This window comes from Typopeltis vanoorti, chromosome 9 (genome assembly GCF_054136105.1).
Source record: "Typopeltis vanoorti isolate ZY-2024b chromosome 9, IOZ_Tvanoo_1.0, whole genome shotgun sequence".
NCBI lineage: Eukaryota > Metazoa > Arthropoda > Arachnida > Uropygi > Thelyphonidae > Typopeltis > Typopeltis vanoorti.
In genome coordinates, this window is record NC_143557.1 from 48,230,897 (window position 1) to 48,243,070 (window position 12,174).

General features: G+C 35.9%; 1 protein-coding gene across 3 annotated transcripts in view; it reads right to left on the minus strand.

Moving 5' to 3' along the window:
- Positions 1 to 12,174, minus strand: part of Mnat9 (microtubule-associated Nat9) — a 105,915-nt gene that overhangs the window by 18,920 nt on the left and 74,821 nt on the right. The window contains exon 6 of one of the 3 annotated variants that reach the window (XR_016548825.1): positions 8,291 to 8,439. The exons of the other annotated variants lie outside the window; for them this stretch is intronic. The gene's annotated coding sequence lies outside the window, so the exon portion shown is untranslated. The remainder of the gene's footprint in view (positions 1 to 8,290; positions 8,440 to 12,174) is intronic. 3 annotated transcript variants of the gene reach the window in all.

Consider the following 12,174-nt stretch of genomic DNA (forward strand, 5'->3'; position numbering starts at 1 on the left):
CATGCCCTCCCTAACAGCCACTTTTACTGCAGAGGCAATAAAAACAAGTACTTTTATTATGCCAGTGAATAAGGTATGAGGAGTCTGTGTACTATATTTCTCAACAAATAGTGCAATTAGAGACAACTGGGATAAAAACACACTAATTAATGAATCACATGTCCCTTCATACAGAAACTATGCTGTATAGACTGAAACAAAACCATATGTTGCATGGGCAAACACAGTATCTAACTAAAAACTATTGTTATTAATTAGATGTGTGAGTTCGATTTCCCAAGGCAGCAATAAAATTTAACCGAACGTGTTAAAATTCGTAAAAGTGTTAAAACTAAGTAATATATATATATATAATGAATATTATGGCAGTTTCACATATGGAATTCGGTTGAAGAGAGTTAGCATTTCAACTCAATTGTCATCTATGCTTTTATCTTTCGGTTGCATGATCTTTTGTTAATACCGCACCAATCATATGCACGTTTTAACCTGCCTTTGCTGTCTGTTTCGCGTTAGGCTTAATTACTGTAAAGTGAGAAAAGTCACAAAAGAGAAAAATGTTCCTGGTCCAGGGATTCCCTTATTCAGGTAATATTCACTAATTTCATCTTATCAGTCTGTGGTGTGCCAGTATTGGCAAGTGGTGATATTATTTGATCTATTCTACGTTAAAAAATTTGACCCTGAGATGGATAAGTGGCTGATAAAAAATTTAAAAAAAATCCTGCAAACAATCAGAAGAAGCAGAAACAGACTCAAAAAAAAAAAAAAAAAAAAAAAAAAAAAAAAAAAAAAGCACAGTATTTCATATTTTACCAGAACAGCCCACATCGTCTTCAGAACCAAACGGTAAGAGGCAAAAAATGTAATATATGCATTTGATTTTTGCAATATTCGCTGTGTATGTTTTGTATTGAATATAAATACAATAAATATTATAATAATGTATCTCTCTATTACGATTTTTTATCGAGGGGGGCCGTGAAATATTTTCATTTTTGAAAAGGGGGCCCTGACATCCAGAAGTTTGGGAAGCACTGGTCTACACCATCTAGTGATAAATTTGATATCTCCTAGAATGCTTCTTTCTAAATACAAAAAAACATCTGACTGAACAATAAAATTTCCACAATACAATATTATATTATAAAGCATTTGGATGTCATATTGCTGGTTTTCAAATACATGTTTTTTTCTAACCTTCCATAAATGGTATTTTAATTCATTAATTATAAAAATCAAAATTCTCTTCCCATTGCTGGCAGGTTGTAGGTATTGTAAAAAATAACCTGTTCTGTTGTAAAGAGTGGCATGCCCAACACATTGCATAATCTGTTCCAAATACACAGAGCAAGAAGGCAGCTATAGAATGCATGTTCTACTGTTTCCAATTGGTAGCATCTGTCTTAGATTGGATTTCCGATGTTAAAGTACCTCCATTTGATGGCATTGACCGGAAGGCGACCATATGGAATTCTCCAAGCAAGATCCTTCCTGTTAAGGTAGCCGTGGAACTTCAAGTTATGAAACAAAATATTGTCAGTATCCAACTGTGGAACTTTGCAGTGAAAGAGATTAAAGATTTCTTTATACCAATTTTTACTTTTTTTAATGGAAAGAATGTCAATTCCAGAGTGTTTTAGCAGTTTTAGAGTTAAGCACAGAGTGTTGTAGTATTCAGGAACAATCTTAGCTTTTGGAACCTTTATAATCATTAACTCCAAACAGGGGAAGATGAAAACCCAAGTAGTACCAGAGAAGGTCTGCACATGTGTGATCAGTTTGCAATATTTTATGGATTTTTGAAGCTGTATTGCTTAAATAGCAGAATTTTAAGACTGGAAGTCCAAATCCTCCATGCTTCGTTGATAGTTGAAGAAATTCCTTTTTAACTTTTTGATATCAGCTAGACCAAAAAAATTGCACATGTTTACTATATAATTGCTTTTCTTCAGCTTCTGTGATGTCTATAATATTTATTATGTACAACTGTGCAGGAAAGATTATGGTTTTGAGTACTATGGCTTTAGAAAAAATGGAGAGCAGCCCAATTTTCCAGTCTTCTAACATTTCCAAGTTCTTGGACTGGTAATATTGGGTAAGTGGAGAAGGGAATTACAAGTATAATGAGGGGTTCTCTCTTTGGGGTTGGTCCAAAAGGAATGTCTCCAAGATCCCACTTTCCATAAACTTTTAATTTTGTCTTGTCTGAATTAATAATTAATCTGCTGCTTTTGCTGAATTTTTCCAAAAAATACCAAAAAAAATATATATGGAATCATTATCCTTCAAAGTTCCGACTACATCATCGGCATATGCTAATATCTTATTTTCTTATTTAGTTGAAGGAACTGTTATTCCTTGCACAGCATGTGTATTGTTGATTTGTTGTAAGAAAGGTTCAAGAACCAATGCAAAGAGCAGTGGACTGAGAAGGCAACCTTGCTTGATTCCTTTTTGAATTTTTACTGGGTCTGACAGGAACCCATTAATTAGGAGGTGGGTGGTTGAATTGGCTTAGGCTCCTTTGATAACAGATAGCAGTTTTTTACCTACACCAATTTACTGGAGGATGTGGAATAGAAAGGGATGCTGGACATTATCGAATGCTTGAGTAAGGTCTACTGATAGCACTGCCATCGACTGCTTTTTCGTGTTAACTAAGTGGATTGGATCCCGTAGCAGAAACAGATTAAATTCTACTGCTCGAACTCCATACACCTATATGCTTTTAATTATATATTTCATTCCCACTTTGAGCCTATTATTGATAATGCAGAAAAATATCTTGTAGTCAGTATTAGACAGAGAAATAGGTCTCCAGCTGCTGATTAAGGTGTGATCTCTATTAGGTTTAGGAATGAGGACAGTATGGCTTGCTATAAATTCACTTGGTATGTGTCCTGATGAGAGAAAGGAATTAAATAGTGTAACTGGAATGGGAAGAATAAAATCCCAGACCTCATGATAAAGTTCTATCTCTAGACCATCAAGGCACTGGGGATTTTCTTGTCTGCCATTCTTTATAGGCTGTGGGGCTGTCAAGCCCATCTTGGATATGAACAGGAAAGCCATTAATGTTTCAAGAGTTAAAATTTCCCACATTACTATTGTCTTCAAACAAATTTTTATAGTGTTTTTGAAAGGAGTCAAGGATGTCTTTAGTAGTGGACATGTCTTCTCCATCAACACAGATTTGAGTGATAGTCCTTTCTTTGCGAACTTTTTTAAATTGTCTATTGAAGAATGCAGCTAAAGGGCTATCTGCCAAGTGTTGTTGTATTCTTATCTTAAAATTTCTTGTTTCTGCCTTTCCAGTTCTATCTCTATGTTAATGTTTCTAATGATGTTGCTATATTCTATACCATTGCGATGGTTTGTTACAAACCAGCTTCTCTCTTTATACAGGTCTTTCAACTTTTTCCTTTTGAGGAAAGCCTGTTCCTTTCCCCATTCCATCATATTCTCATTTACTGCTTGTTTTAATTTTAACTACATATTCCAATTCCAGGTAACATTATTCCAATTCAAACAGAGGGTCTGGAATTTAGTTGAAAAGATCAATGGAAAATTTGGCGGAAGTCTCCATGGTCCAGAAGATATCTCTACTTTTTCCATGCAGGGGAAACTTAAGTATAACTGGATTATGATCTGACATGTTGATGTCAAGATGTTTTATCTGAATTATCCTATTTATAAGGGAAGAAGAGATATAAATTCGATTAATACGAGTACCGATACCTTGATTCACATATGTGTATGCCTGGAGATTAGGATTGCGAATCCTTCATATGTCTATTAGTTGAGCATTGTCAAGACATGTTTTTAACTGTGCATATCCCACTTTTCCCTGGGGTGTCCTCCTATTTTGTCTAATGTGGGGTTTTCAATACAATTCCAGTCTCCAACTGTTATGATGTAGTGGGCACCATATAAATATGGCTCCAATTCCTATAAGAATTTTCATTTAACTGTACCATTGGATGGAGCATTAACATTTATAAATCTTATAACACATTCACAGTATTTCCAGTCAATTGTCAAGATTCTCCCTTCTGCATCCCTTTGGATATTACATAAGAACTCCTACTCCAGCTCTGTTAAATCTTACAAAGCTCCACTAAGAAAGAAGTGGATATCTATCTATTAAACTTTTTTATATTGGAAGCTAGTTATTTTCTTTTCATTTAGATAATTGTACTGAGAAAACTTTGAATCAGTAAACTTGATTATATTTTCTTTAATTGTATCTCTTGCTTTCTCTTTATTAGCATGATTTGGTTCTTCATAATCCAAAAACTCTTCTGAGGCTGAAGAATTTTCATTTTATGATACAGCCTTCTCCTCTTTACATTTTTTATTACTTCTTTTTCTTTTAGTTGTAGTTCTTTTTTTAAATTGTTTTATCTTCATTTTTTTTATTAATTTGCCTTTCCTTTTTGATGATCTTGTCTGCATATTAAGTTCTTTCAGTTGTCTTACTTGCTTTTCTATTTCTTCTCCAGTTTCTCCTTTTAGAACATTTGAATGTTTTTGCATTTCATTGTGTAACTGTTCAGTTGTTATTTTAGGTTCATTATTGGTAATTTCAACTGATGTTCCATCAGTATTTGACTGGAAACGTTCCTCCTGGAGATCTGGAATTTTGGGGATAATTTCTAAGTGATTTGGCTGTGCACTTTTTGTGATTTTACCAAGTGTAGTTTGCTTAACGTCTTTACTAGACTGAATTGGAAGATCCAGGAACTCTTCATTATGCCTCTCTGATACATATGGTGTTCTAATTGGCTCTACAGGAGCTCCCACTCTTTCCACAAAAGTTCTAAAAGGACAGGTGTTAACGCAGTTTTCAGAACTTTCGATTTCTGGCAGGATTTGAGGCACTGATTAGCGATGTCTGATTTCCATGCAGTTGAAACATTTAGATTACCACTTAAGTGATGGTATGAATCGCAATGCAGGCATTGACATTGTACTCTGGGATAGTTTACCATAACTCAGGTTGTAACGATGTTGACAAAATTTGATACAGGCGTCTTCATATGCATTGTGAAGGTGACATCACCAGAAAACAAATTTGGATCTTCACTTGACAAACCCTTTCGTATATTACTAATCTTACGCCATTTCAAAACTGTCTGTATAAGAATTTCACTATTATTCTATATATATATTCCATAGATACATGTATATAGAAAATATCGGAAATTTTCAATTTTTACTGTTTTTACCTGGCTCCCGACCATTACAGGAATAACTGTGCTGCCTTCAAAAATAAAACCCTGTAATAGTTTGTCCCTTGTTTCCACATCTTTAACTATTCCTTACAATTAAATATTTCCCTCCGCCGTAAGGGGTGAAAGAATAAATCTTGTTTGTGCTGACTATCTCTTTTAAAACCTTAGTTACCTGTCTTGCTTCTTCACATCCAGGAATTTCAATTCCTAGAGTTCACAACCTTGGAGGAATTGGTACCATTATCTCAAGTGGGAAAAAGACTATAACCTCTGCGTTTAATTGGAAGGAAAAAAACTTTCAGTCGTAAGATTGAGAATAAAATAATCCTGTGATACGGAAATAATTCTACACCACCAGCAAATGTTTGTTTGAGCTACAATAAATGGCAGCTGTGATACCACTAAAAGTAATCCCATAATGCAGATACTAACTGCACTACCAGCAATCCTAATATTTATTAAAAGAAACCAGTGCTAGTGGGGACGAAACCACCACTATCACCAGTAAAATAAATTAAAGTGAAAAACAAATGAAAGAAAACCAAAGTACTTATCTTTCATCTTTCTGAAAACCGAGATCTCTTCAGTGGGAGCCAGACCCTGAGATGCCAAGGTTGAAGTAATAATGCAGAACGTATAAATTTTACCTATACAAGTTGTCACAAGGTGGCAACTTTGACCTTATTAAATAAAAAATCTCAGAATGGGAGAAAGATGTAGAAAGTTTTTTACCTTGAGCATACTATACATTAAAGATACCATGCAATTTCATAAACTTGATTTTAATCCTTTTTCCTAGGCAAGCAAACAAGCAGGTAAGTCAAGTTTGCACCTAAAGTATTTTCGGGTCTGAGGCAACTCGTGGTAAAGGTGGAGTAAGCTCTAATCACCAAAGCAGAAAAATTAGGCCTTAAATCTCTAGAAAATAAAGGCAATACTACCATTGTTCTTGATAAGGCCGCTTACGAAATAATGAACCAATTGGAATCCAACCACATCAAAAAGAATTAATGAAGTCAGTAATCATGTGGCTAGAAGAAAAAATTAAAAAGTTGTAGCAGCATTATGCCTGTGCTTCCAGAATTTATATCCTGCCAAAAATACACAAAACAAATGCACCACTATGAAAAATAGTTGAAGGAATCATCAGCCCCAGTTATTACTTAGTCAAGAAACTAGCAGCTACAATCAAGGAGTTGGCAAGTCATTCCCCTTCTTACATAAAAAATACACAACACTTCATAAACAAAATTAAAAAAAAACATCACACTCAACAATGAAGATTTATTAGCTTTGACATGACTGCACTGACGTAACCCATCAAATAATTTCTGCCTACAAAAAGAAAGCACGGCCATGAGTACCCCCCCCCCCACCCAAACTTTTATATGGAAGACTTCAAGCTCTAGATTCAGCAAGCCCAAATTTTGGTTCAGATATGTTGATGATATATTTGCCTTTAACTGCCAAACATTAAATGCATTCCTAAACCACCTGAACAAACAACACAAATGTATCCAATTTACCATAGAGATTAAAAATAATAACTCTCTTCCTTTTCTGAACATACTGGTCACATGCCTTCCCTTGGGCAGTCTTTCCTTCACAGTCTGCCCTAAACCTACACACACACACAGGCCAATACACTCAATGGACAAAACATGAGTGATAGGGTCATGGGAAGTTGACAGTGGCATCTCCCACACAGAGTGAAATGTACCCAAACTGAATGCAGACAGTAAATAGGCAGACATCGGGGCTTCCCGACAGTGCATCAGAATCTATAAACACGAGTAAATGAGGTGATCTTAGCAACTTCAATCGTGGACTTATTATCGACGCAAGACAGATGGATCATTCTATCATCCAAGTGGTAAGAACTCCACGGTTCTCGAGGACAACCATATTAAGGATCTAGAGTGAGTATACCATCAACGAATGTACCAGCGAGCAAGTGGAGTTGACCACATGCCATTGATGACCAGGGTCGATGTAGACTGTCCAGGCTCATACAGACCACCCACAGGACAATGGTGGCACAAAGTACATCCAGTTTCAATATCAGAGGTCCAAGCAGTATCAACGAGTGAACAGTATGGCGTACCCTGCATACCATGGGCTACAATGCCCTAATCGTGTAACACTGTTGACAGCTTGTCATTGGGCACTGTGGTTTGCCTAGTGTTGGGACCATCAAAACTGGACCTCTGCAGAGTGGACCAGAGTCGCGGTCTGATGACTCTCATTACCAGTTGTACTGAGCTTATGGGAAGGTGTGGCATCAACAGCATGAGACCATAGCACCATCGTGCCAGGTTGGCTGAGTTCAAGGAGGTGGTGGTGACACTGTGATGGTTCTGGAGAGCCTTCTCATGTGACACATTAGATCCTTTTGTGCCCGAAGAGGTCTTTAAATGCTACAAGCCACCAGAACGTACTGGCTGATCACCTATACACTTTCATGGCCTTTGTGCATCCCACAGCTGATGGTCTGTTTCAGCAGGACAATGCACCACTCCACTGGGCCACAACCACTCGGGCATGGCTCAACGAACATTCATCTGAGTTTGGCACTATTCAGTGGTCCCCAAGGTCCCTAGATTTAAATCTGAACAAATTTCTCTCTCTGAGATGCCATAGAGCAAAACATCAGATCCATGTATCCAGGACTGATGCCTAAGGCAGCTGTTGACAATGCTACAACAGCTATGACTAGAATTACATCCAGCATCTGATGGAGTCAATGCCTCAGGAAGTACAGTCTGTTATTCATTCTAGAAGAGGACCAACACACTATTAGGTAGGTATCTCTAATGGTTTGTCTATTGAGTGTACATACACAAAGATTCAGGCTACAATCCAACACATAAACTAGGGGTCATCAGCACCCTCAAGCTTAAAACTCTAACAATATGTGCTGATGAGGTGCCGAAGAAGGAATATGAAATTATTAGCCAAACATTCATAAAGAAATTACTACAACAAGAAAACAGTTGACAAGATCCTCTACAATAATGCCATGAAAGGTAAAAAAGATTACAAAAATACCATACCATACATTAGAGGCATATCCGAAAAAATACAATTTGATAGGCGGCAGATGGCGTTCATGTAGATGGTAATGATAGTTGTAGTTGGTGGATTGAGTGGTGGAGACAGAGATGCAGAGTAGGTGCCCTCCCTCGATGAGTCTTTGGACTCCCTGAAGGCGTCATGTAATAATAATAATAAATACAATATTAAGGCTGCTAACAGAAGCATCTTCAAGTACAATGACAATGGACACAATAACAATACAATTGAAAGGAGTATTTTAAAAAGTGCCATCATAGTGTAAATAAGAAAACCAGTCAATCAATGAAATTCTTAATTCATTAAAAAAATTGTATGTTTCCCACAGAGAGAGATAACCAAAGGCTATCAGATCTGTTTACATTTGGACAATGTAAAAAAAAAAAAAAAAGAAAAAAGAAAAAAAAAAGTCTCGCAGCTTTCTTTATATAAAGGTCTGATTCCAAGTTTCTTTTATTGTATAATAGATTTAGTTTAATCCTTTATCCCAGTGAGAGCAAACAAAGTTTGCGCCTGAAAATATCTTCAGGACTAAATATAGTGTTGTACTATCTTATCCAGTAAGTAGTGCAACACCAAGGCAACTCGTGGCAAAGGTGGAGCAAGCTACCAGGCACTTCTAACCCAGTATCTCCCATAATGCAAAACACATTTCCTATGTGGATATGTATACTGTTATGCATTAAAGGGATTGGCCATCTACCCAGACTAGTTTCGACCTTTATTGAGGTCTCTTCAGTGGGAGCCAGGCCCAGAGCTGGAGATACCAGGCAGAAGCAGTAGCAAGTCATCTGTGCCTATGGGAGTTGCCAAAAGGTTTATCACCTTTTTTTAAAAAATTACTCTGGATTTAGAGAAAGATGTTGAAAATTTATTTATCACTAGGTTAGACTATAATAGATTTAGTTTAATCCTTTATCCCAGTGAGAGCAAACAAAGTTTGCGCCTGAAAATATCTTCAGGACTAAATATAGTGTTGTACTATCTTATCCAGTAAGTAGTGCAACACCAAGGCAACTCGTGGCAAAGTAGTGCAACACCTTTGCCACGAGTTGCCTTGGTGTTGCACTACTTACTGGATAAGATAGTACAACACTATATTTAGTCCTGAAGATATTTTCAGGCGCAAACTTTGTTTGCTCTCACTGGGATAAAGGATTAAACTAAATCTATTATAGTCTAACCTAGTGATAAATAAATTTTCAACATCTTTCTCTAAATCCAGAGTAATTTTTTAAAAAAAGGTGATAAACCTTTTGGCAACTCCCATAGGCACAGATGACTTGCTACTGCTTCTGCCTGGTATCTCCAGCTCTGGGCCTGGCTCCCACTGAAGAGACCTCAATAAAGGTCGAAACTAGTCTGGGTAGATGGCCAATCCCTTTAATGCATAACAGTATACATATCCACATAGGAAATGTGTTTTGCATTATGGGAGATACTGGGTTAGAAGTGCCTGGTAGCTTGCTCCACCTTTGCCACGAGTTGCCTTGGTGTTGCACTACTTACTGGATAAGATAGTACAACACTATATTTAGTCCTGAAGATATTTTCAGGCGCAAACTTTGTTTGCTCTCACTGGGATAAAGGATTAAACTAAATCTATTATAGTCTAACCTAGTGATAAATAAATTTTCAACATCAATTTCTTTTATTGTAGCCTATCTTCAGGTATGCTTGCATAAATTTAGCTGGAAAATTTCTGTGTAAATTTTGCATCCAATTTTACTTCCCTTTTTTATAGATAGGTACTGTGATAGCTCTACTCCAATCATACAAAATTCAACTTTCTAAATGGCCCTTTGAATTATGCAGTGTAGCCAATCCAAGACTTCTATACTCCCATATTTAGCATTTTAGGCTAAATGTTATCTATTACAGCTGCCTTTACACATTTCAGGTTTCTATCTCAATATACTGTTCAGCCACTGCTTGGTGTTCATTTAACAATCTCTCAATGTAATTACTTCATACATCTAGAATATCTTAAAATCACTTCATCATTTTTGATTTCTTTTACAGTATAATTTCCTCAACTACTGATTTTATCAATGCCTCCAGAACATTTTTCTACCTTCACAATATTTATCTTCTATCTTTTTTAAAAAAGTCTTCCATGTGAATTTTGATTAGCTTCATCACTTTGAAATTGAAATTTTTTCTGTATTCTCTCAGATTTGTTAATATTTTTTTCTTTACTAATTCTTTCTTTTAAGGGTACACAGTGGTAGCATTCATAGTAAAGAATTTACTGAATAATTGAATATTAAGAAAATAATATTCAATGTTTTGACTTCTGTACATACATATGTACAGAACACAAGCTACATGACACTACACAAAAGTAAGAATGAATCTAAATGCTTTGTTAATCATGAATCCTAGCCTGACCTCTGATGAAAAAAATAACTTTAAATAAAAGAAAATATTACTAAACATATACAAAATTAAAAATTAATTCACAAAATAAAATAAACTTTTCATGCATATCAGGATAATAATATACTGATGATTAAAAAAAAAAAAAAGATTTTATAGCAGAACTACAGTAAACAATTTCTGAAGTTCTCTTATATTAAGGTTTTCTTCTGTTTGGGATTGTCAGATGTCAGAAACAGCTGAATGAAAGCAACAATTAGACCATGTAAAGGAGGAGTAGAAATTCTGGAGGTCATTCAAATTGGCACCTTTGCAGTGGTAAAGGATGTGAGGTCAGAAGTGATTGAAAGAAGGGCAGTCTGTGAGTGAGGAGACTTCTATAAGATGGTAGTCTGAGTTGCCGATAGAAGCAGCGACTTGTATGTATTTGGAAAGAGTACTGGTCAAGAAAAAGGATTCAGAGTATTTGGAGAATAAAGAGAGTTATCAGGAATTCAAGTAGGTAGATGCAAGTTTTCTATGCAGAATAATGCACCAAGCCATCCTTTGATTCTTAAGCACATTCATACTAACAAAGATTTCCTACAAATACCACTTCAGTTCTTCGACCAGTGGACCAAGATATAGTTGATACATTTAGAAAAAAAAGGAATAAAAAAATACAAAATTAAAAGGTTTAGTCCAAGAAATAAACTTGTTTATTCTTGGGTTAAACCTTGCTTTTTGTCCAGAGTTATGCAAAAATTCAGAATTCTGGAAGCCATAAAAATCATCATATCAGAGTTGAATGGAATGAGGCTGCCCAATCCAACCTAAAGTGTGGAAGAAACTCTGCCCTCTGTTATGTTAACCGAGGACTGAGGGAGACTTAAATCTTTAAAAAAAAAAAAAAAAAAAAAGATTGTGAACAAAGCATTAAACCGATTGGCTAAGAATGTCACTGAAGATATAACTGCTGAACTCAGAGGAAAAAGAGTCCCAGGATAGTTGATGAACCAAACTTCTCTCTCTAGTGTTTTCAACACTTTGTGATTCCTAACATTCACCTTCAGTCGTGCACCATTTTACAAAAAATATAGTTTGGCTTTCCTTTTGTTCATGTTCATGGACGAATTCATATAACTTATCAATTAAAAAATAATTCAATAGAAAGGAGAAATAATAAAATTCAGGAACCAACAAGAAACTAGTTAAATCACTGTGGAACCAGACTCACTTTTTGCAATGTCAGTTACATTATCAGTCTCCAATACATCTTTACAAGATAATTGTATTATTATTATTATTTTTTTTTTTTTTTTTTGGGGTGCTTAAGGGTCAAAGCTGTATAACTGAGAGGAGACCTCCACATAGCCTTTAAAGGAATGCGGAGAACCGACCAGGGCTTCTGACCTAATGTCCAATCCTCGCCTTCTCGTGGTGCACCCTGTTGGGTATCTACTTTGATACTGAACGAACGAGGATGGGCTGGCAATTTGGGATTTAG